The 23,565-nt window shown below is 42.4% G+C and overlaps 1 protein-coding gene across 1 annotated transcript in view; it reads left to right on the top strand.

Moving 5' to 3' along the window:
• The first annotated feature begins 17,015 nt into the window (after positions 1 to 17,015).
• fut8 (fucosyltransferase 8) overlaps positions 17,016 to 23,565 on the top strand; it is a 104,757-nt gene continuing 98,207 nt past the window's right edge. The window contains exon 1 of the mRNA XM_022770049.1: positions 17,016 to 17,170. The gene's annotated coding sequence lies outside the window, so the exon portion shown is untranslated. The remainder of the gene's footprint in view (positions 17,171 to 23,565) is intronic.

Raw genomic sequence — 23,565 nt, 5'->3', positions numbered from 1 at the left:
GTAATGATATTAATAGACTGATCCTGATGATGAGCAAGAATATGATGACAGAGTAATAATACTGATGTCATAGCGGGAGTAACGACATTTATAATGATGATGACGACAATGTGATTGCCATTATGAGGCTGATGAAGATGATGATATGCTGTCTGTAATAATCATGACAAATGCGCTGTAGATGAGGAAGGTGAGGAAGTTGCCAGTGATAATAAGGTTTTTAATAATACCTGGTCCAGATAAGAGTTATTTTGAGAAGTGCGGCGTTTGTCTCGCTCGCACAGGTTTCATTCTCACATGTCACCCATATTGGTATTTTGGGGATTTGACACGAGCATGACTGCGGCGAAGTGAGAAGAGGAGGTGTGTTTTCCTCTGTGCTATTTTTAAGGCTTTTAGTCAGAGTTATAATATTGGATTGTCATATGAGACTAGATAATGTCTGGGACGATTTTCATATCCTGAAATAGCTTAAATGTTGGTGTTTTTCTGGCCTCATGACACATAGCACAGTTTTTAACCTTAATAGACTCTTCTGTCTGACTTGAATAAATAGTTAATGCGTCTGCCTGTTTGGATACAGAGTAATGTCCTGGCTGATTTATATGACGGGGCTCTCAGAAGACACCAGCGTTACAGCCATGGTAGAGTCAAACTCAACATCATTTCACTGATGTTTGCATTGATCACGGTTGACAGTCGCCTCCTCTGACAGATAAAGGTATACATGAATATAGATGCTGTGTATAGATGCTGTTCAGCCATTAAAAAAAAAAAACATGATTATAACAGCTGGGTTTCCATCCACCTGTTTTATGCACATTTTTAATTTCTCATTGTGCCCTCCTCTGAAATGGTTTAATAGCATAAATTCACATTTTCTATTGCAGATTTTCTCAAAATGTTGGTTAAAATTTGCGAAACTCACTTATTGGCTTGAAGAGTCTCTCTTCAAAATTTGCTAGCTCATGGTTAGAAATCAGCAAACTTGCAATCAGCGATCAGTGAGAAGTGTAGCACAGCACAGCCCTGTAAGCTGATTTGAGTGGTTTGTAGGTGAATAGATTTTTAGCTGTGTAAAGGTTGACATATATCCTTTCTTTCAAGATTTCAACTCGGGATCTCCTGTTGAGCCACTTACATTCAGTAGAGCTACTGTGCAGGTTTACTAGTGACATGTCTCTGCAGTAACAGCGGCTTGTTTTCCTTGGCCATTAACCCGGAGTAGTCTATAAAACTATACATGACTTTTCTCAATATTTCCTTCTGTAAATATCTTCTGAAAGCCCAAAACAACATTAATTAACTGGGGCATTTGGCCCAAAATATTGTGACACTTGATTCTGTCATCATTGCCAATCCATACTTTTGCTGTATGATGATAAGAAGAAATGGGTTGTTTCTGATGAAGAGGAGGATGCTGAGTGGATGTGAAAGATGTAATGAGGAATATGATGATGATTATTGCTAATGATGAAAATGACTTGGTGAAAGAAATACTAAAGACTAAAGATGCCAACACTAATCAAGTCTGACTCAGAGGGAACAGAAACCAGTGGCAGTCTAAAACTAACAGAGGCCATTCTGGGTCTAAATAATCCCTGCGAGTAAGCAGTAGCTCATCTCAGTGTCAGCACAACAGCACTAAAAGACTGTTCCCTCATGATGAAACACATAATACGGAAAGTTGAAAAGCAACTATAGCAACCATTTATCTCAGTGTAAAATCACGGATAGCATAAGGGTCCAAATTAGTTACAAAGCTTCGATTCATACTTGCATTTAGCTAATTTCCCACTGAATTATCATCCCAATTTATCTCACAAATGGCATCCCAATTTGTCTCTCTTTTTAGGGGATTCATTGGGGTTTTGAAGCAGGCCCTATCTGTTGCGGATATGCGTCTCCAAGAACACAGATGCTGTGTTGTTTGCCTCGCCAAGAGCCTCGAACCCCCCACAGATGTGCTCATTTCCCTAGGCAAGGGGAAATGACATGCCTCTGTGCAGAACTTGGACATATTCCCCACTAATGATATAGAAATACACAGCTAAGCAATTCTGCTGGGGACAGATCCTGTCTCATTTGGCAAGGATTTTGTTTATATGTACGCAGCTCTATGAGTCAAACGGTGGCCTTATGTTGCTTTCGAAATTTCAGCGGTAATTAAGTTGAAATCAGAAGAAAATAACATTCCTGTGCTGTTTGATCCATAAGATGAAGTGTTAATGAAAATAATGTGCAAAATGTGAACACACATGCTCATAAAGGCACAGAACTGAGTCTAATTGAAAGGAATAACTGTGTCTAATGCACCTCATCTGCCATTGATTGTGGTTCCTCCAACTGTCCATTGTAATTATTTTGTTGGAGCACTGCAGAGAGCCGCTGACCACAACCTTGCCCTGGGACGTGCTGCCAGCAGAATAATAATAAAGCACGGGAAGAAAATTGAGGCCAGTCTCTCCAGTCTCAGGTCTTTTATTCAACATGAGTCAGATAGCACAATGTGTTTGTATCATTTTGTGAAACCTAAATTAAATCTAAGTAGATGAGAGCAGGCCCCCGTTACTCAGAGGACTTTGTTTCAGTGCGAAAGGAGGAAGGAGGAGAATTTAATATGGCTGAAACTAGCATTTGTGTTGGTAGCGTTGATTGTCTCTATGAGAGGGGTTTAGGAGAAGCTAGGCCAAACTGAACCACTGGAGTGAGCTCTGGGGATAAGTTGAAGGATTAAGGGAAAAAGGGAGAACGGGGGGAGAGAAGTTTCGAAAAGAGAGAGAGAGAGAAATGAAGATGAAGTGAGGCAGAGAGAAAAAGGGAAACTGTCTAGGACGTGTTGAGACGGAGGATGAATGTTTGAGGCTATTGCCTTTAAAAACTCCAATAAAGCCAGCTGGCTCCTGGCTGCATTGGAAAATGGAAAAAAGGAGGCTTTGAGTGGCGAGTCCAGGGGCCAGTGGAGCGAGGCGGGGCCCGGCGAGGCCGAGCGGTGGGGCTGCCGTCTATTGTGAGCGAGAACTCATTTACAATAGTTAAGGCGGGGTGAGCTGCACTTAGCTGGGCCAAAAAAGAACTGCAGCTTTCATCTGCAGTCTTCAACACGACTCCTATCCATCATGTGTTTGTAATGAAACACTAGGTATTCAAACCGCAACATGAATATAGGCATGCCTTCTGATGTGTCTTTCCCCTTCACTGGCTATATGCATGACTTATATACAGCACAGAGCGCTGCCTTAAAGCAGCATGGGGCGAAGTTGCAGAGGAAATGAGTGTGCTGGGCAATGATATGACTAAGAAGATGCTCCGCTCACAGTAAACACCAATCCTGTCTGGCCGGGCTGTAGTAATGAATGAAGAATCCTGCTGTGGCCTCACTGCCGCTTGCTCTGAACCTTCAGCATTAACGTCTTCTCTCAAAGTCAGGCAAAGACAGCAAAAGCATCTGGTTGTGTGTTTCTGTTGTCAACTTCGAAGATGAAGATGTAGCTTCTAAGCCAGTAGCTCCCTTTGTTTTCTGGCATGTGACCCCTTGAAGAAATAATTCAGCAGTTTTGGGGATTATGCTTATTTGCTTCTTTCCTGAGAGTGAGCTCCTCTCTTAAGTGAAAGAATACACAAACACTTGTGAAGCTGAATAATTAACATGCTTGTTTAACCTGTGCATGAAGAGAAACTGAAGTCTGTGTTTTCAGAGACGTCACATACTGGAAGGCATTTTTTGACACAAATGAAAACATCCAACCACACTGGGTGTTCATAGCATCGAAAAGTACATCGTGTCACTGTAGCAACATTGCCAGTTTTGCTACCACTGCGCCTGTTTAGAGACCAAAAGCAAATCCTGTGCTAACCACCCATATGTGGTGACTAACACTATAATCAGAGATGCTGCTTGGGCCAGACTGAGACCTAAGACAAAGGCAGTGACTTACACTTCAGTGTTTGATTCCACCTGTTGATAGATGGATGATGTGATCAGGCCATTTCATTATGCTTTGATTATATTCTCCACAGCAAATGTGTTTACATTCTTTCATTTACTTTGTAACTACAGCCATTCTTTCGTTCACGGTGACAGAACCGTCGTTCTTCAACTTCCTTAGTGTTGTCTTTCCTCTGAACAGTGCGGAGGAAGTGCACATCATTAACATATGATGTAGCTTCAGAGGCTACAAATACAGGTGCTGTAGCTACACTCTAAACCCTTGACACAAAACAATGCCTCAGTGGATATGGGTTATGACCAGTTATCTAATACCAGATAAGAAAAAAAAAAGCTAGCATCTGAAAAATAGATCTAATTTTGTGTATCATAAATGTGTTTTTCCGCTTTCAAATCCTATTAATCATCTCGCCTCCTCTCAGATTCATCTTGCGATTCCTTGGGGGGGTCCCGACCACCTGGTTAGGAACTGCCGCTTTACGCCTCAAGCGTTTCAGGTATCTGCTCTTAAAATCGCTGTGCCATGATGAGGAACCACTCCCACGGGAGCAGAAGCTGTTTATTTTTGGGGCATGAACAACATTATCCAGGCTGAAAGCATCTCCTCAGGGTATAATCAATGTTGCAATATATTTAGCAAAAATAAAATAAAAAAGTAAAAAAAGTAAATGTGAGCCTATCTCAATTTTCTGATAAGGTGAAGTGTGGAAAAGTTATCAAGAGAAAACAGAGGAGAATTGTTTCTCTGCCAGAGTGTTCTAAATATGTCTTGTGGCGTCTTGTCTTCTTGGCAACCGGGCCTTCCCGCTGTGGTCTGCAAGTCTGCAGCAGTCCAGGCTCCACTGGAGGAAGTGCCATCGCTGGTGCTGAGCAGCGCTGACGAGGGTGAAAAGGTGCTGTATGTGTGACTGCGAACAACCACGGAGAGGGGGCGTGAGTCAGGGGATTTGGCCTGAATTAAGAGCCTGTGCCGAATTGAGAGATGGGGCTCCCCTCGCCGTTACCCATAAATCCCAAATGCCCTCATTATTAAGTGAATTCATCTTGTCAGAGGCCAGGACATGGCTCAATTCAGGCCCAGGATTGCCATCCAGTTTTATCGAGTGTTCTCCCTCCTTCAGTCAGAGGGAGGAGATGCCCTTGCCAAACGAGGCTAGCGAGGTGACGGCCGCCATCGACATCTTTACAGCTTCACCCTCCACTGACTTTGCATACGCTTACGCCACATGCTCTCACATTGTGCTGAGTCACAGTGATTTGGGACCAGGAATTTGTTTTGTTATTGGGGGAGGATGTGAGTGTGTGTTAATGTGTTTGTCCGCCCAATATATTCATTTATCTTCCAAAGTTATGCTTTTGTTCCTTTTGTTTTTTTGGCACCGGGATCACAATGTAATGACAGTCGGCCAAGTTACTCTGATCATTTTAATGTCATCCTGCTGTTGACTTTCCCCGCAAATGCACTGGAATCAAAGTGCAGACTGGCTCTTTGTGCTGGTGCATTTTTTGTGTGTGTCTTATCATGAATCTGCTTTGCGTCCTATTTAACATAGCTATCAGCGGGAGCGGAGAGGAGCCCTGTCTCCAATCCTGCTGGTTAGCAGACTGAAGCCAGCATGGCCACCGTTGCATCCATGCTTGTCACTCTGGGTGCGTTATCATTAACGGAAGGCAGATAGCAGGGAGAAACGAAACACGTGGCCACTCGGCTGTCGATTTGGCAGCTGTCTCTCCTTCTCTCCGTGTGAAACTGTGCGGTGTGGTTTTCATCTGTGCGCCGCAGAGTTCAGCGTGTTTTTTGGGTGTTTTGGTTTTTGGGTGGTTTTTTTTTAAGGTTGCTGAATGGTCTGTGTGATAAGCTGGGGGCAGGATTTCTTTGTGAGCAGGTTTAGCCTTGGCTCTGTGTACTGTGCGCGAGAAGAAAACCATTTGCAGTTTTAGTTAATTTTCTTGTTTGTTCAAGCTCAGCTGGCCACTTGGCTGGGTCAGGGGAGTTTGGTACGATGAATGCTGTTGCCGGATTTTAAGGAATGGTAGCTGTTTGTTAGTAGCTGTATTTAAGAATGATGTTTCTTTGATTAAAGCATGGGGTTTTATAATGTTTTCATACTGTGAGAGCAGATGGTACCTTTAGATGGAGCCTGTGGAGTTATCTTGCAAACACAGTTATATGTGTCAGTGTTTTCCATCAAAATGTATTGTGTGGATCCTTGTGCTCTAACGAGGATCATGGTGAATGCATTTTTTTTTTCATCATAACTGCATCTTGCTTATCCACATTTACATTGAGCTAGAAGTCTTCAGTTCTCCGTTTTTCTCACACGTTTCTTGACACATTACTGCCGACAGCTGGTGGCACCCTTGTCGAATTAGTGAATGTGTTTTGTGATAACGGCATAGACTATAGTTAAAGATGGACGCAGCCTCTGTGACGTCACTCATAGGTTTCTGAAGAGTGGTTTGGAAGCTCAGAGTGGGCTGCTCCGCTGCCGCCATCTTGCCACTTCCCTACTCCGCTGCTAATCTGAAAATGGGCAAAGAGGTGGGGCGCATGTGGAGCCGAGAGATCGGTGCAGCCTGGTTTGTGGCAAGTATACACTCACCCGCCTGTCACTCAAAGCGGCACACCCTCAATTATGCAGAATTTAAGCCTCAATAAAACTTAAACGGGTGACTTATATAAATATTCACCCCCTGTACAGTTGTCAAGAATGAAATTTGCTGTAGACCAAAACCATTTATTGTAACAGGCTGTAAATGTTTATTTCTGCTGTAAAGTTGGACATTTTAATATGACAGTCTATGGGGACTGACTTGCTTTTGGAGCCATTCAAAGAACTGCAGTTTTTGGTACTTCTGGCTTCATTTTTCAGCTTCAGAGGCTGCTGCTTGGATAACAGCCCATTTCCACCACAGGAACTTTCAGGAACAAACCTTACCTGCATTTTGAACAGGGGCTAGGAATCAAAATTTTGTTTCTCATCCATATTTCCTGCTGCCAAAAATGTCCATGTTCTGTAGCACTTTCTAGTACTAACGGTATGCAGTTTGCAGTGCTGACTATCTTTGATTAGCTGCTGCAGCTTCATTCAAACAGCAAGTAAGCAGAAGAGACAAAACAAAAGAGACCTTGAGCTCCTCAGTGGAGTTCCTGTAGCACCATACTTCTTGAAACAATCAGGCCAAAATGGGCATTTGTGTTTTACTTGTAGATGTTTTTCAAAATGCAACATATGTGTCATTTTGTCAGTGGTGAAGATTGTTTCTTCATTTGCTTCTGTTTTCCTATGCTGCAGTACATTGAGCTCTCTGTCAATTTGTTTTGGACGTCAGCTTCTTTTCATGTTGCAGAGTCTTTTAAATAAAGAATGTTTTAAGTCAAAATCTCTGTACCTGTCACTCCTTAATTCTTCCACACCTTCGTTACCAAATACAGAGCATTTCGAAGTTCCTCGGAAATGAACAAACACTCACTGCTCTCTGTGTGCTGCACAGTCTACAACCTGCACAGGCACGCAGTAAACGCTGATACCTGCCACACACGCTGCGCGCACAACATAAACGATATCTCTCAAACCATTCACTGCCGCTACACCTCCCATTTACAGCAAGAGATCTCCCAGATAACCCACTATCTGAAAAATTAGAATAGTCACTCAGGCTGCTCCTCTTCAGCACATTCTTTAGCGGCTGAAGATTTGTGACAGTCTCAGCCGCCAGGATTCAATTTAAATCTCCACTTGACATGCTGAGTATGAGGTGGTTCTTCAGAACAATCTTTTCTCGCAGGGGTGGCGAGGATTTTCCAGTGCAGCACGCGATTTGGAAATGCCCTTATGTACAGAGCTTGACCTTGCGTGCCTGCTTTACGGTGCAGTCAAATGAGTGGCATTTTCAAACTGAGAGCAGCTACTGATGAGTTTCATAGTTGCACAGCTTTACTTCCTCATCAAGCCTAAATGTCAAGCGCTGCCACAGATGGAAGAGCTACAGTCATTTAACATAGCTCGTGACAGTAAACACAGGTACTGCCATCAACCATGAAGTGCTACAGGCACAACAATTTGGGAGCAGATGTCAGCTGCAAACAGAGAGCTCTTAAAATCACATATCATAAACCTTGAAATCTCCCAGCTTAGTTCAAAATACTGAAAGCTGTTGACCTCAAGGTTTCGAGGAGCAGTGTGCAACACACTCATTCACCGCAATTACTCTGCAGTGCAATGACAGCCATGTGACTCAGCAGCTTTTATGAGAAATAAAGGTGTGAATCACACAACAGAGGTGCGATTGGAAATGCTGAGGAGCCTGCATTGAAAACGAACAAATGCTGGGAACTCACAGTCAGTCAGCAGGATTAATGGACCCTTATGAAGAAATGGTGAGATGTCTGACAGGCTAGACAGCTAGACAAGTGTATATAGCTTTTCACTTGGGTAGCACACAGTGGTGAGAGAATTTTTATTGTTTCCAATCAAGGTAGCAGCCAGCATTATCAATAAATACATTCTATTGATTAATCTTTAGCATTTAGTCAGCGAATGCCCATAGCAATCTCCCTGAGCGCAAGGTGTGTTTTCTGATTGCTTGTTTTCTTCACCCAACAGCACTCAATGATAACATGATAAAGAAACAGAGAAAAGCAGAAGATCCTCAAATTTTAGAAGTTTAGCTTAATTAGTTTGACTTAAAGTTAAGTCACGTATCAAAATAAATGCCGATTCATTTTGTCCATTGCCTTATCGATTAGGGGACTTCAGCACTGTATCCAGTACACTTTCATGTTTTCAGTCAGGTTTAACACTCACTACAATACAAATATTTAGTCATTTAAGTTGATTGGCACCTATTTCATAATTGATTTATTGTTTGTGAGGATTTGCTGCTTTGCTTTATCTTATGAGAGGAAACTGAATATTTTTTGCTCTTGGACAAAACGGTTTGAAGATGTGATTTTGGACCTTGGGGAAAAACAGCCATTTTCAGTATATTTCAGTATATTTTTGGACAAAATGATTGATTGATTGATTGATTGATTGATTGATTGATTGATTGATTGATTGATTGATTGTTTAATCAAGAATATAATCAACAGAATAATTGATCATGAAAATAATGGTTACTCGCCTCCTTATACAGTACAAGATAAGAGAGCTGCAACTCTGCCATACTGTATACTGCTGTGTGACAGCATCATCAGACATCATTTGACATGTTGAGTATATTTATAGTGACATTCTCTGCTCATTACCATTGTACCAATGTATTTGCACCTCAGTAACGCTGCCATCTTTATACCATATGTATATGCTGTAAATGTGCCATTACGCACAAATTCATTCATGATTTGGATGATGATGATGATGATTTGGATGATGATGATGATGAGCAATGAGAGTGGAAAGAGATAAATGCATGGTCATACAGGTACGGTGGAAACTGCAGTGAGAGGCTCAGCTCCCTCCACTGTGAGGAAACCTCAGTGACACCTGCTGGCAGCATGACAAGCATTAGCCTGCCTCCTGTAATCACAGTGTTGATCTAAATTCCACCAACAGTGAGGTGTCACTTTCTTTACTCAGCCAGTTAAAGCACCGGGTACATTTACATATCCCCAGAGGCCTCCCTGGAGAGACGCTGAACATGATATGAAATAGCAAAGCGCACAGGGATTACCGAATGCACATAATAAAACAAAGGATTTCACAGAGTGTAGTTCGGCCCAACATGCACTTTAAATATCCTGGCCAACATGTATGCATGCTGCTGTGGCCTGCTGGATTCACAGTGCTATACAGGATTTTGAGTCGTCTGACACTGTGCAGACATGATGTAACACCGCCATCTAGTGTTTAAAAAAGGAATAATGAATTAAAGGTAAACGTCACTGATTATTTACTTTCCTAAAGGTTGCTTCCACATCCAAAAGCAGCTTGTTGTACATAAAGTATTTTATGTGGCAGCTGTTTTACAGCTGTAATTATAATAAATGGGGGCTATGACCTCATTAAATTTGCTGGAGTATGTGAAGAGGCTGTGTGCGCACTGTAGAGAAAACCCTGAATGATTTATAGGGCCCAGGACTGGACAGTGGCTCTGCAACTTGACATGGATCAGAGATATTTATTGGGCCAGAAGTTCAAGTTAAAATTTATTTCATTGCACCAGAGCAATGTTAGAAGATTTACTTTCATCAAGATTGAGCAGGTATACCATTACAGCTGTTAAAGGTCATTACAGATTAAGGACCTGCCTTCATATGTTGCATCAACACAGTAACAAAAGTATGTTCTTACAGTTTAAAAACAATTTTCCAAAGTCAGACCCATTTATTTAATGTTCATCAAATGAACAAGCAATGCTCAGATCCATACATCAAAAAGATAAACGGTGTTGTTCAGTTTCTGCTGAATACGCTCATAACCTGCTAATGGCTCCCTCCTCAGGTTAAGATTTAGACAGTAGTGTTTTATTTCAGAAAGACAAGACAAGTGGTTTGCAAAAGGAATGAGATGAAGGCTATCTGTGTCAATCTAGATAGAACAACTGTCCCTGAACACAAGGACAAACTGTGACACTAATAATTAGCTACTTACTGTGCCAGCCTTGTATGACCTTCACAGAAAATTCACAACTTCATTCATATGACTCCAATGACTCTCAAATGGCTGCTTCGACCCCCAGAGGATAAAATGTGTAGGAGTGCCCATTTAAAAAACCTCTCTTTAAAAACGACCTTTTAACCTGAGCATTTATTTAAAATATGTTGAATGCATATTATCTATCTTAATTCATCCTCACCCTCCCTTAATCCTGTTATCCATTTTCTACTTGACTGTTCTCTTCCTGTTCTTTTATTTTTTAATGATTCATTTATTTTTAATTGCTTTGTCCAAACTTGTGGTAACCTTGATTTCAAACACTTTAAACTCCATCTATGTAAAAACTAACTATGTAACATTAGGTCATTCACTAATGGCCTTTAAATACTGAACTGCAGAATATGGTTGTGTTGGTGCAGCAAAACTGAAAATGAGACCATATGTGCTCCCAGTGAGATTCATTCAGAGAGTTGGCAGGAATTCGGTTTGATCAAACTAAATGAAAGTGTTGGGTAATTGTAAAATGAATAAGATTTCATTCCATTGTATTGTATCAGAGTTGGAAGTTTATGAGGTAATTTTTTACAGATCTTTTTTTTATTATTATTTAAAGTTATAATTTTTTTTAGGGATCACATGCTGCACTTACATGCATATGTACCATATACAAAATATAACTCAGCAGCCACGGTGTTATGGAATACACAAATAAATAAAACATAATTCAATAACGCAGTGTAATTGGTGAATTGACACCACAGTAGCTAGTGAGTAGTCACACTCATTGATTTATAACACTGTCTAAGATACCCAGTGTAAAAGGTATGGTAAAATGATATGGTGTATATCATATTGTAAAAAGCTTAATTACTCCGCTGCCAATCAGACAAAACTTTAATGACCAAATTTGCCATTTTCAAGTGACAGTTTAACACAGACACAGTTTAAACATATTATCATGATACAGTTCAGGTAACATTAAATTATTGCCCAGCCCTACATTGCTAATTGTGTAATGTTACAGGCAAATCACAGGATTTAATGAGCTGAGCAACATCAAAGTAGACGGAGCTTTGCACAGTGAACACAGTGAATCAAGCCTCATACATCTGTTTGTGATTATTTCTGATAAATAATAAACAAATGGCTCTATTTTCCATCTAAATCCATCATTTGCAAACCAGTAAAAAACCTAAATTATACGCCACTGCCTGGCTGTAATTGACACAAACACAACAAAGTAGAGACCACTGCTCGCTAACTGGTTAGCAAAGCATTGATGAGATGGTGTAACAAACCACTGCACTGCTCATTAAACCACTAACAAACATTAAAGAGCCCATAACTGAGCAAGCTGTTTTACCTTGAAGCAGGTGTTTGTTCTTTGCTTTCCTCAGTTCAGAATTTTCCATCAGATTCCAGGGCACTGAGCAGATTTGTCTCGTGTATTAGTTCACTCTTCTGTCTGCTGTGTCTAGTAAAGCTAACATATAACTTTCTCCCTATAAGCCACCTACTTTTCACCCCCTGACCTCAACTAACCCCTAACCCTAACCATCCTCCTCAGAGTTACTGCTGTAGCTTCCTGTTTCTTCATTTGCTTTTCACAATAAATGTGTCGGTTCATTTTCCACCAGAGTAAGGTTTGGTCCGTACTGTAATGCCATAGCTTGGTTAAAACCACCATCTGAATTTTGTCTCACAAATGTAACAAACTCTATGTTTGTCTCTCTGTGCATGTGCATCAGTGCCACCCACCGGAGCTGAGAGTAAAATCATAGTAATCATAGTAATGTGGAGCTGAAAGTGACTGACATGCATATCATATCATGATTATGATTATCTGACTTGTTTTGCATTTGACTCATGGACTGTCTATCCACTGTTTTGTTGTTAACTTCAAGTGCAAGCCTGTATTAACTCATGAAAAACTGATGGAGAGCTGGGTGAATTACTGTCTTTGTTTTACTGCATATATATATAAATGTTTGACTTTGTGATGTGTTTAAACAATCCATCTACATTTTACAAATTGTCAAAGAAAGCATTCACTACTCTCTACTGAATGCCAGCTTCTTTACGATGGAGAGTTTCGATTGAGACACTTCGTCAGACCCGGATACACACCTCATCACACTTCACTGTCACACCCTGAGTGAAGCCAACATCATTAACAGCAGGCTTGGCTTTTTACTATTCACACATTTTCATTTATTTATCCTTTATTTGGCCAGGAAGGTCCCACTGAGATACAAGAGTCCTGGCCAAGATGGCAGCACAGGCAGTGCTTACACAAGTCGTAATAATGCTCCTGCCACAATTGAAAAATTTCATCTGTGCCACTCACACCATCAGCGTTAGAGGTTAAAGGGGCTGTATTGGCTCTGACCTCATTTCAAAATTCATTATAACTTTTAATTTGCAGTTCCTGTGCAAGTAAAATCAACCCCCATAGTATTGTCATTTCTTAAAAGTTTAATTTCAGCACAAGCAGTACAATATTGTTTTTTTTTTAAAAAGGCGTGAGTCACCTGGAGGTTTTATTCCAGTGGTTCATTTTTACATTTATAAAAGAGCTCACTTACCAGCATGCTATTGAAGAGTAGCTCAGTTTGCCTGGCATACTTAACTAACATTATTTTTTACTAATGCCAGACCGGTCCAGGCTTCCACTGTTGCTGTTGTTCATTAAATAATGCAGGTAGGATCTCACCATTTACAGTGAAGTGGTCTACAGTAGCCAATCCAATGATATCCATGAAACAGCGTCGCTTCACTAGCATATGTAAAACTGTTTACAAGTGACAATACTTTACTGAATAGATGACAAATTGTCCCCCATGATACAAGTAAACACAGGTTGAGTCAAGCAAGCTTGAAATGCCATGTATATTAGAGTTCATCTCAACGCCAGTGCCCCACAACAATCAATGTTGATTATGATTACGTTGCTGAATATTGAACAGATGGATCGTACTTAAGATTCCAGTCTATTGCTACTCAATAGAGAGCTATGGTTCATGAGATCTTGCTTTCCTAACCATGTCTTTTGGATGCACAGGATGTTACTATCCCCAAAATGCTCTTCACCCACAAAGCTCCCCGGCCAGAAATGAAGTAGGGATGTTGCAGTTACATGTCATGAATAATAAGATGTTGGACCGCTCAGCACCAGAATGCCCATGAAATATATTTCATAATTAAAATGTTCTCAGCGTCAAACATTTCATAAAATGTGTTTTAGCACAGAAATACATTTTGGAAAAAGCTATATTAGTGCCATGATGATGCATTCCTTCCCAAGTGTTACAAATTAATGTCGGTAATAATATTCTAATGATACTCTAATCATATTTTAATTATTCTGTTCCATTTTGTTAGTTTCGTAGCATGAGATGCATTTTGTGGCATGAAAAGTGACATTCGCCCCAGTGTGCGTTTGAGCAAGCCTGCTTACAGACCTCTGAATGCCTGCTCACATCTTGGATTTTTCTTTTTTTTTCTGAGGATGAAATAACTGGCAAGTCTGATTATCAGGCTATGTTTGCATACAAAGTGCAGCATCTGACTCTGTATAATCCATGCTGGTTCTGCATCTTCCCCCTCCTGCTTTTTCCTCAGTAGAGTTCCAATGTTCTCCTTTAGAAACTCTACCTCAGTATCTCAATCTGAAAAGGTCAACAAAGACAAAAAGGTCAGGAGTGATCGAGCTGCCTCCGCCCCGCGGAGAACACCACAGATGATGATGTTATCACAGTGGACAGACAAAATTCTCCTGTGTCTGTGGTTGGGAAGGGGAGGGTGGGTGGTTTACCGGGTGTCCTGGTATGAGATTAGTCATCTTGATGAAACACAACTGAAATGTCTCCTGAGCCGCATTTCCTTTCTGAACCATCGTCTACCCTACCAAGAAAATGCCTCAGACTGACTCATCCCTCTCCCTCTTAGAGACAGTGTACTGCTAACTTTGCACCACATGATGTCGCTACTGCATCAGCTTTAGGGGTCAGACCCGCTAAGTAAGATGGAAAATATTTGTGTGCTTAAAAGCAGGTGGGGGTTGTTATTGTGATTCAGCTCCTCACCACAGGAGTGAGACTTCTCCGAGGCAAGCAGGATATTTTTCAAAGATGGATTTTCAAGCAGCAACAAATGAAAAGCCTTTGGGTATTATGAATTTGATTTAGTGGCTTAATTCTCAAGTGAGTCTAAAAAAAAAAAAAGGGAAGGGGGGGGGGGGGGGGGGGGGGGTGTAAAAACATCCATATACAGTAGTTCACAGAGAGTGGCACAGTAAATTACATGTTCAAGGGCAACAAATTGCTACCTGAAAGCCTGTTTGCTGTTACACAGCAACCATCCACACACACACTTACACACACACAGCCCTTGGGCTCTCTTTACTCTGAGGTATTCTTGACCGCAACTCAAGTCAACATTTTATATGAACATAATGGATGTTTATAAACACTAAATAGCAGCTGCTGTACTGATATGCCTCTAAAGGTATAGCAAAGGATTACTTAGAAGAAGAAGTGTACGAGATATGTGTCTTTGTTGAGTCAGTTTCAAGTTAATGAACTTCTGCTGCATACAGTTGACCAGCTCAAATTAAAATGAATGTCATGCAGTCTGAACCATGACAGTGAATTACTGAATAAGCAGGTCTTCACAGGAAGACTGCTGAGTACGATTATGTGCAGCCTGTACAGTGGTTTATAGCAGTGTGACTGATGAGCTGGTCTGAAGCCCTGGCCGCTCAGGTACGCTACTTACAAACAGGCTAAATAGATGAGTTTTGCACAGGAATTGTCTTTTTTTTTCTTAACAGCATATATATAATCAACCTCTCAATGAGCTGTAATGTAGAGCTGTAAAATGCTTCAAGGTATACTTAGGTATACTAAATTACTGTTCTTGGATCACTTTTGAATTTACTCTTGCAGACTGTCAGTGAAGGCATCGGTTCAACAACATCACAAAGACAATAAAACATTTTCTCACTGCTCTCTCTACAAGTGTCTAACATTGCAAAGACTTTTGGTTTTACTTGCCCAGGTGTTGAGAAATCCGGCTCTTGGCCCACCTCAACACATTGGAATTGATTTCATTTGAACTAATTATAGTCATTGTGAACCTTTCACTTTCGATTTCCTTGTTCCTATCTCACACGACCGGGTAAGTAATTTTCCATGTATCATGTAGATGATACATGGAAAATGTCTCTTTGTGTGATAGACAATTGATAGAAATGTTAAACATTAGAATATGGAAAAAATCGATCTCAAATCAGCGTCTGAGCGGTGACACTGCCTGTGAATCTCCAGTCTCCACCTGTGAAAACTAAATGCAGGATAGTTTGCTTCATCTGTCTAGACATATTCTCGCTGCACTGGGTTCATCTAGATAGATAAAAACATCGGATATCGATGCTATTTGGTTTTTCTTATCAGCCAAATGAGAAGTAGTTTAACTTTGCTGATTACGTTGAGGAAAGTGACCATGAAACCATTAATCTTGGAGGTGGATAGAGATGAGCTGCTCTTTGGGAGCGGTAGGTATCACAGTCAGTTTCGATAAGCTTTGAGTGAGGACCGATTGAACGACGCTTTATGGTATGTGGTCGAGGGGCTCTGCCCTGCACCGATGCCGTGCCAGTCTGAAGGTCGAACAGAGTGTCATCCTTCGTGGGGGGAGTTTTGCCCTCGCCTCGGTGGCACCGGTTCTGTCAGGACATGAGCCCGAGTGCAGTACAACAACCTGACACTGGTGCGCGCACTGCAGCTTCCACTCCATCCAACTCCCCAGCAGGGTCTGCATCAGCCAGAGTCAAGTCAGTCAGCAACAGCCGGATACAAGCAGGAAGTCACACCACTGCACCTCCAAAATAAATGACACCAAATAACAAGTTCGTAATTGTGTGGCGATAACAGCCACTGTATCTGAAAGTCGTCATCAAAATGTCTGGACACAGAAAAAGAAAGGCAAGTACATTTGAACTGAAAAACAGAGGCAATTCAAAATGTTGCACACAAAGAAGAAAATTATTTGAAATTAAGTTAGTTGAAAATAGACAAAATGATGAACAATAGATAAATAAATAGATAAATAAATAAATGATACAGTTTCAGTGCATTAAGCCCCAAATTTAACAAAAGACTTATTTGGGGTGATGTACAGGAGACTAATTTGGTAGTATGTTAAATGCATAACTTATACTAGATAACTTTGTCACAACAAAGAATGATAGCAAAATGCACAAAATGCATAGTGTTTATTTATTTATTTATTTATAACGAACTAACTAACTAAAACTAGAGTGATTACATTGTATAGCAAGTGACTGTACTTAGTGACCACGCATCCTATTATTTTGAAAAATCCTGACAGGATGTTAAGTTTCTCCCCTCTCTGGTCTGCGTTGACACCGGCCATCCAGCAGATCCCCACAGAGCAGCCTCGACTGCCGTATTCGGAGATCCCAGCTCCCCCAGTTCCTGTTTCCGCCGCAGCCTTTCTCCTCAGTTTTCTGGAGCAACAAATCTCGGCTACCCCTGCGTCAGACCCAGCCTCCGCAGCCCCGGTCGGATGCCGCTGGAAGCCGGTGTATCATGACAAGGTAGGTGATAATAATGCTCCTGCATGGCGGAAATGTAGTAGGAGCGACGGAGGCAGAGCTCAGCCCATAGATTCACCCGCTACATCCCGGCCTGTTGACTGCGTCGCTGCTGAGATCACGGTGACCAAATAGCGGTCACGGTAGGTAGGAATATCAGGTCCCGTTATATCAGCACCAGTTACTCGGATATTATAGCTCTGCTTCAGATTGACGTCGGGTTGATAGTTACATACGTTGCATCCACATTAACTAACCCGCGTCCTCCTTTGCTGCTCCATCGCGTTGAGAGAAGGCAAGTGGGCATGTTCAAAACAATTTGGTTCACAGTGTATCCGCTTAACGACTAGGATAGTTAGTCTGAAACCTCCTTTAAGACTGGGGCATTACCTCAACTGGGCAGTGTGAATGAACGGGATTTAAAGCGGGTTCAGTTGGCAGCCCTATTAAAGGCTAAAGGCATCAACAGTGCTAGGAGCGTGTAGCCTGTAAGCTAGCTGCGTTTGTTTTCCGTTTGTCGTCGGTAAATTTGAGTTGATACGTTTGAATGAGAGAGAGAAATGCGTTTGACCCCCACCTTTGCGCACACATACCGTCAAACTAAAGACACATGACACGGGAGTTGTATGACAAGTGTGTGTGTGTGTGTGTGTGTGTGTGTGTGTGTGTATCCTTCAGCGTCTTTCCTTCATTGTGTTTTATGTGTGGCGAATAGACAAAGCTGCTTGTGTTTCAGCTTCAGTGCACTGCTGCTGCTAGTATCAGGATTTGCTTTGTAACAATCACCACAGCCAGGTGTGCGTTTGTTTGCTGTATCTGGAGGTGTTGTTGATGTGTAATAAAGTCCCTCTGACGTGTGATTATGAAATGAAATGGCTCATAGAGTCGGAGGAGTCTGCCTCCCATCCCCTCCTCACATGCACACTATGGAGCCCCGATGATGATATGGATGGCAGCACCCACATGCACAGTTTGGTTCTGTGTTTCAGTGTAGCTCAGCTGACTGGCGTCAGAGCTGGTAAGGCTAGAGGTTCACTTCCCAGCAGGGGCACCTATTAGAAGATGTATGCCTTCAAAGTGCCACCAATTGGCATGTACTAAATGTGGGTGGGTATCATATTGTCAGGATTTCAGAACAAAGGCCAAAATCAAAGCATGTCAAGGAACAGTACAGTGCAAGTCTCTTTTTAGTTGTATTTGATATGTCAGATTCAATGGAAAAATAGTGCAATGTCTTGTTGCTTTCTCAAGAAATCTCTTTGTATTGATGAAGTATGGCTTTTTTTTTTCTTAACTGTAGTATTTCATATCAATGAATGTCTGCTACAACAACAACACATACTTCAACTGTGAAGCACAAGTGATTTTCCTTTCTTTGACAGCATATTGTCTGACAGTAAATTATTAACCCATAGTTTTGTGTAGTGTCACAATTATCCCCAAGTTTCGATCCCTTTGCAGCCAATGGTCCATTGTGTTCTCATTTGAATTGTAGTTGCTGACAAGGGAGAACTCAACACCTATGGACAACTAATGCATCATTAATGTTATCTAATAAAGTCAGCCATGGTAACTGGAACCAGATTGATTGAGTTAGTAGCCCTAATCCATTCATGAATAAGTAAACAGGCATATATATTGCGGCGACAGCAGTCTATGCCACGGCAGGGGAGCTCTGTCTTGGATTCCAGTGCCAGGGACTGTGCTGCTTCAGATAGACGCCTGTTTGAATTTGAACTGCTTTAAACTGTCAGGGGCCAATTATTTTACATAAAGAAAAGTGACTCATGCTTTGGCAACAATTTGCTTTGATCTGGGCTTTGCCATTTTTGGAATGAATAGGCATAGCCATGGGTGGACCCATTTATATCAGCCTAGTGCAAATAATAACATCAGAGCAGTTCATTTTAGGCTGCGTAATTTTTGATGAAGCACTTAAATCAAATGGTTGTGATAACACTCCAACTAACCCTGGAAATTTACTTGGCAGGTTTGAAGGTTTTTGCAGAGCGCCTCCCAGATTGTGTTGTTTCTGGCTGTTGAGTCGATTCCATTGGACAAATGTTGCATTTCCTACCATGTACCTACTGTAACACATGATAGCACATCTATAATACAGGAGGCTGTGCTTTCTAGAGAAGTAGCACCCCCTCACTTCAGCTGATCTATTTTCTCTCTTTCCCCTTCCTTCGCCCCCCCTCCCTCTCTCCCTCTCTCTCTCTCTCTCTCTCTCTCTCTCTCTCACCCTCTGTCCTTTGTGCTTCCACTTTCCATGCGTCATGCCACTGTCTGTCTTCATTCTTGACTAATGAGTTCATTAAACATATTAGTGTTGCTCTGGCGAAGAGGTTAGATGCAGTGCGGTGAGTGGAAATGGGCGGTGACTTATTTTATAGTTTTATCTGTATTTAACACTGTGCACATTTGTCACGTGGCGAGCACAGTTTCTCTGTTTGGTTTAGTGCAATCCACTGCCAAGTGGAGTTATATTTAAAATAGCACTTGGATTTGTTTTTCATTTCAGTTCTGTCTGCAATAACAGCCTGTCACCTGCACAGCAAGCGCCTCTGTTTGCATGAAAAGCCATTCTAATTTCAAGCATCACAGTGTTTTGGCTCAGTGTACAGTGTGTGTATAATGCTTGATATTGGCTTCAGTGTGCTGTGTATACATCCCCTTTTTGCACCCTGTTGTCCCAGATATATCCTTTTTTTTTTTCTTCTTTTTTTTTTCTTTTCCTGAGAACGTCAGACGGATGAGAAGAGAAAGCTGAATAGAGCTATGCAGGAAACAAGCAACACATTTTGAAGTGAAGAGGCTATGCAAGACACGGCAACACTTGTAGCAAGCTGCAAAAAACAATGCTACCAAAAGAGGAAGGCTCATCTGGTAGCATTGTTTTGTTGGTATTGTTAATCTCTGTGCAGTGTATTTCTGTTCCCCAATTCCAGATAATGTACTGTAAATGGAGCAGAAGTCATTGAAAGGAAGCCTTTCCCTCTGTTGTTCCTGCTTTGAGGAAATCTTGAAATTATTATGTACGGATACATGGACATCCAACCATTTCTGGGCCTTATTACGAAAGACTTGTTCTGTCAAGACAGGAGAGATAAAGAATAGCTGGTTCATGCACATGGTTCAGTGAACAATCACTGTATGTCCAGTGTTGGCATTTGGCTGGCATTTATCATGTGAGACTAGAATTTGGTGTCTGTTTTCTTTCTCCTCTGCCCTCTAGGCTTTTAAAGACACCAGCAAAAAGATATGAAAATATTCATTAACCTCTTAAGATGTTAATGACTTTGTGGAGAATGTTAATGATGTCTTGTGTATTAAGGTCTGTAGAGCTAACCGACTGGAGGCCATGTGCAGCAGCATACCTGTAGTTTCTTGTAAGCTTGCAGAATGCAGCCTTTCTAAAGGGCAAAATCTGTAGGAAAAAGGCCTTTGTGCCATCACTCTCATCCTGCTCTCATCCTGCCGGAGGGCCATTATTATCTGTATTGTAAGACAGAGTGTCTGTCTAGTGATCGTACGAGCCAATCACAGGGCGAGTGTGGGGCAGGTTTCCATGGAGAAAAGCAGGCCGGGCCGTTAGGCTGCTGGAGCTCAGCTTGAGCAGGCTAGCCTGATCCAGGCTGATAGCATTCTCCAGCAGCAGAAAAAGAAAAGGCCCCAGCAGGCCTGCCCTGCTCTCTGCCTGTCTAAATGCCTCGCTGCTTGTCTACCTGTCTTACTCAGCTAAATGTCTAAAGACAGGGTGGAAGAAGGGGAGATCTGAAAAGGAATTCAGTCAGACAGGCACAATAGGAGCTTGGCCCCATAGCCATGTGGCATCAGATTGGATTTGTGTAGGAACTGGATCTAGATCACATAATGCCTTAGCCACAGCTGTCTGGAGTGGGTTTGGAGGATTTTTGAATGTGTGCTGGGTTTGGGTTGAGGGGTAGCTCTGAGTGCGCCCCGTCCCTCTTACTGTTGTTGTGACCAGTCAGAGATCCTGACCTGGACTTCCCCTCAAAGAGTATGTTACCCCGGCTCTGTTTGGCCCTGCAGGGAGGCTGCCCAGCCTGCGGTGCACTCACATCAGAGAGGATGTGTGTTTGCGTGTGTGCGTGCACACATAGGCGTGTGTGTGTGCACACGCCTATGTGTGCTTGCTTTTGCTGTATCTTGGGGAGTTATTGCTGCTGCAGCCTGAGCTGGGAAGTGGGTCTTACGACATTTCTTCTCGGCTCATTGGAGCCATCCAGAAATAGGCATGTACCCATCCACATGCAGCACTTAAATTCTCGCCTTCCCTTTTTTTCCCTTTTCAGTAAGAGGCACTTAACTGCCCCTTGTTGCACAGCCTCCTGTGTACCTTTGCATTAATTTGTATCTATGTATTGCATTTATATACTGTATATACATACATACATATATATATATATATATATACCTGTCTGTGTATTTATTTTAGTTTATCACTTTGCTTGCCATGAAGACAAGAAGAACGCAGTGAAGTTTGAGGCGCCTCCTCTCCACAAGGAACTGAATTCACATGGGTATGACACACAGTGAGAATTTTTAGCTCATCTGAAGTTGCTGAGCGACTCACTGTAGGACACAATCAGCCACCCCCCACCCTCACCCCCACTCCCTGCCAACCAACCACCCACCTACCGACAAAATCCCCTGATGTTCAGTGCTCATGGCCCATCAAACAGCCATGTCAGCCCCTCAGAGTCCACAGCTCAGGCCAGTATCAGAGCAGGCATGGAGGGCTGGAGGGATTCGGGGATGTTGCTAAAAATTCTCAGCCGCCTGACAAGATGCACTGTCTGGGTCTTATGTATCCCACAGCGTCTAACTTAAAACAGGATCCAAACCTACTTCAATCTCTAAAGGGCTTTTTCTTGCACGGGAGCATCCTGAAAGTACAAACCCACACTAGTGGCATCCACGGATGGATGGGACAGAAATTTGGAGTGTAGGAGAGGCAGATGGGAATGGAGGGGAAATTAGGAGAGAAGACAGAGGTAGTAATTGGGACAGCTGCGCAGCTTGAGGCATAAGCAGTCAGATCACCCACCTCTTTCAAACCCCACCCCAAAATATAAAAAAGAGAGCCAGAGAGCCAGATGCTGGTCATTAGGATCACAGTGACAATTGCCCAAATTCATTCTGCGGCCAGAACACAGAATGCACAAGCCCACAAAGACGCACACATAGGAACAGAAAAGAACAAGACCATGAGCTCATCTGACAGAATGGGTGCATTTCCCACTCTTGGGTAGAAAGGTTGTGTGACAGGCCTGCCTCTGCACGGGGGTTTGTGGATATTATTCTGTTTTCAACAGGAAGCCCAAATTCCCAGCAGCAACTCCACCTCTACCCACACACATGAGGATTATTGAATGGCCTCCATTTAGCCAGTGGTATCTGATCCAGCACTGGCCAGTACTGGGTGGCCGGCATGTGACCTCCCCACAGGTCCAGAGAGAGTTCAACCCCAGGCTCCTGGAAAGTGGGACCTGGACCATGATGAGAGGCCAGCATTATCTTACTCACAGGCAGGGGGGCTATTTATGTCATTGTTGCCTTTCCTGCTTTCTAGGGGGTTTGTTTGTCACGGTGGGGGGGTGCGGGTGGTGGTGGTGGGGGGTTGTGTTTGTAGTCTTTTTGCTGTTACACTACTGATCCCCTAAGGTGTAAATTCATCTCTGTGACCTCCATTGAGAAGTCAGAATGGAGGGTCAGCTACACTGTCCTCTAGTCCTCTTAGCTGGAAGGGATTCAGTGTTTCACTTAGCACTCAGCCCCCCGACGTCTGTGCCAAGTTCACAGGAGGTGAGGTGGTTAATGTGCGTGTGTCCATCTCCATATCTTTCAAAGAGTTCATTGTAAGTGTGTGTGGCATGTGCAGTGTGTGTTACCGATGGCTGGCGGTGTACGGCGGCGGCTGAGAGGATTGTCAGGGATCGTAGAGGATTGGCCTGATTGGATTTCCGTTGCAGGAGTCCTGTCACCTGGCCCAGCATGGCGCTCTGGAAGACAGCAGGGTAGCAATCAGACAGCAATGACACTATGAATATCCAGGGAAATTTTCATCCAGGCGCTGCAGATACAAACATCCACTGTATAGAACAGAAGGATAGACTTCCTAACACCAAGTTCCAAACGTCTGACAAATCCTTGATTCAGTTCTTTTAAGAGGTGTTGAAAAATCTTCCCTTTACGGAATAAATCCACCTTCTCACAGTTCATGGTAGTGGTTAGTTTCTGGAACCATTAAATTGCTTGATGGCATTTTTCCTACTCTCTACCAAACTGGCCAAATGCAGGGGGTGGAATGTCTCCATATTATACATATATTCTCTTGTATTTGATGGTCCCAACTCTTTCACATCCACCCC

This window comes from Seriola dumerili, unplaced genomic scaffold, assembly GCF_002260705.1.
Source record: "Seriola dumerili isolate Sdu_G_001 unplaced genomic scaffold, Sdu_1.0 BDQW01000025.1, whole genome shotgun sequence".
NCBI lineage: Eukaryota > Metazoa > Chordata > Actinopteri > Carangiformes > Carangidae > Seriola > Seriola dumerili.
This window is presented reverse-complemented; position numbering and strand designations above follow the sequence as displayed.